Source organism: Anas acuta, chromosome 2 (genome assembly GCF_963932015.1).
Source record: "Anas acuta chromosome 2, bAnaAcu1.1, whole genome shotgun sequence".
In the NCBI taxonomy this organism is placed as follows: Eukaryota; Metazoa; Chordata; class Aves; order Anseriformes; family Anatidae; genus Anas; species Anas acuta.
The window spans coordinates 105,699,170-105,701,793 of NC_088980.1; the positions used below are offsets into that span (position 1 = coordinate 105,699,170).

General features: G+C 44.0%; 1 long non-coding RNA gene across 1 annotated transcript; it reads left to right on the forward strand.

Annotated features, from left to right (window-relative positions):
* The first annotated feature begins 455 nt into the window (after nucleotides 1–455).
* On the forward strand, nucleotides 456–2,210 carry LOC137850941 (uncharacterized). Its single transcript, XR_011092912.1, has 2 exons — nucleotides 456–806; nucleotides 1,420–2,210. It is a non-coding gene; the product is annotated as an uncharacterized lncRNA (long non-coding RNA).
* Nucleotides 2,211–2,624: the final 414 nt, after the last annotated feature.

Genomic DNA, 2,624 nt, shown 5'->3' on the forward strand with positions numbered 1-2,624 from the left:
TTCAATTCCAGAAGCTAGGGAGATATTGTTCTACGTTTATTATATTTCATTAAAACTAATTACAGAAGCCTGTTTTCCCCCGTTGCCAAATGAACCCTCAATCTGTCCTTTCCTCTGTGCACCTTCAAAGCTGTTTTCTTTAAGAGCATCTCTCAGTTTGGCTGCTGCAAAACACATCGTCACTGTTAACATCACTGGAGATTATTCCGCTAATATCTGGGGTCAATGTTTACTGCCCAGCATTCTGCCCAGTGCCAGGATGGACACACACTGGAACACAGGAGGCTCCCTCTGAACATCAGGAAGCACTTCTGTGGTGTCAGGTGATTGAGCACTGGTTGCACAGAGAGGTTGCAGAGTCTCCTCCTTGGAAACCTTCAAAAGCTGCCTGCATGTTGTCCTGGGCACGCTGCTCTGTGTGGCCCTGCTGGAGCATGGTGTTGGAGCAGGTGACCTCTAGAGGTCCCTGCCAACCTCAGCCATCTTGTGATGAAGAATGAACACTAATAATAATAGGCACTGATCCATCACGAACATGATCAAACAAAACAACACGCAGGCAAGCTAAACCTGATAGATGCTCAACAGGCAGGAGACAGACGAAGAGAAAAACACAGCCAGAGCGAGCTCTATCTGGTGGCTGCAAACGGGATATCGAGTACTGCCTGCTGCCAGCACAGGTGGGGAAAGGGGGCTCTCAAAGGCAACTTGCTCTCACGGAGCAGGCTCAAGCACTTCCCACCTGCTGCTGTTTATAGTTCCTCCTGGAAGCTGCTGTTCTTTGTCTCACACAGGAGTACTCATAGGTCAGTTCGGTGTAGGGAAGTTTAAACTGCTACTGAATAATACCCTTCTTAATATTCACAGCAGTACGTCTGCAGTTCAGACCTCTTCCTGGCTTTGTTTTTTAAATCTTGTTTACTACACGTTGAAGTGGGATGTTAGGTGCTTTGTTTTCATAGGTACATGGCATTCTCCTTGTTGGTGCTCCTCAGAAGTGCAAGCACTTTGAGTACTTTTTTTTTTTTTTCTTGGCAGCCACACCCCTTACACAGATGCCTACAAATTAAAAATTAGTTTGACTATTTTTCTTGGTTGAACAACTTACGTATTCAGGACAGTGAACTTGTTTTCTCCCTGACTCTGGTTTTAGTACTACATCTTTTCAGCTCTACTGAGAATATTGCTATGTTCTGCAAAGATGCCGAAGACAGTAAACAAACCATTTCCTTTAGATCCTTATTTGTGCAATGAATGTTACCTAGCTCGTAACTGCTTTACTTTGTATGATCTGTCAACTGAAGAAACTGTTGAAAAAAATGCCATTAGTGTCTCACAGGATAAGAAAAGCTATCACTATCAATTTACACTTTTAATGTTCATAGTTTTCTCTCTTATTTTAATGCCATATTTCTACAGCTGCTTGAAGAGGTGGAAAACCTTGCTGCTGTTCAACAAGGATGACTGGAACAGACATCGTTCACTTATCAGCAAAGCCAAACACAGATTGTCTGGTAAAGGGAACAAAGCAACTAAAAAGGTCTGGCCAGACATCCAAGCTCAGCCAGACCACCCTGCACTGAGGCTGCCAAAGACACCAAACTTGTGGAAGTTTGATGAGGCACAAAGCAGCCTCAAGACCAAGGTGTTTTCTTCTCAGTACTAATTCAGCCCCATGGAGACACTGCTGGATCTGAAAGCACAGGAGGATGACAGAGACAGCCCTTCTCCAGTTTAACTTTCTACAGCTCCGGTTTGGCATGGGGAAGTTGGAGGCTCCGGGCTGCTGCAAAATTTTATTGGGTCCATATTCCCAGAGATCTGTTCATGTAATATATGGAAATAGTGCCTTTTTCTTTAGATAGCATTTTCAGCAGCAGAACAGAGGCATCCACTTACATACCTACAAAACATAGGTTCTATCTGACTCTTCTATTCAGTGCAACACAGAGCAGTTTCATCAGCTGCAGCAATGTCCATAGCTGATTTTAAGCAACTTGGGCCAGACTGGAGCTAATACCATTTCTCTGGACTTGAATATAAATTGCTGCCAGCCTGTCCTAGCAGAAATTTGTCCCCAGGCTTCCCAGCCACACTGGCTTCAGAAGGCAGGACACAGCAGGACCCACATGCTGTCCCCCCTGCCCACACCACCAGCCATCGATGCTGCCAAAGAAATAAAAGCCATCAAAGTTTTCAACTTGCCTTGTTGATTCAGCAGCACTATTGCCTCATAAAGTCGTAGGAACTGTGATGCTGTGAGTAACATAAATCACAGTGAGCACAGATAGCTGGGCTTCATTTGAAGCAATCTCATTTCAAGACAATCAGGTTTTTGATTATAGCTATGCCTGAAGCTGCCTGCTCTCTTTTCTCCGGATGCACGGCCACCCAAAACAATCGTTTACTCTTGCCCATGTTTCAGTTGCTAAACAACCACCAGTCTGCTGTTTAATTTATGAGCAAAAATGTTGCAGGTGGTAAAGAGGCATTGAATAAAACCAAGAAAATCAACAAGATATAATTTCCCAGATAACTTGTAGTGCTGCAGGTAAAAACTTGCATCAATTAGGCCTAAAATTCAGCTGCATCAACTTGTCTGTCAGCACCCATTCATAATTCTG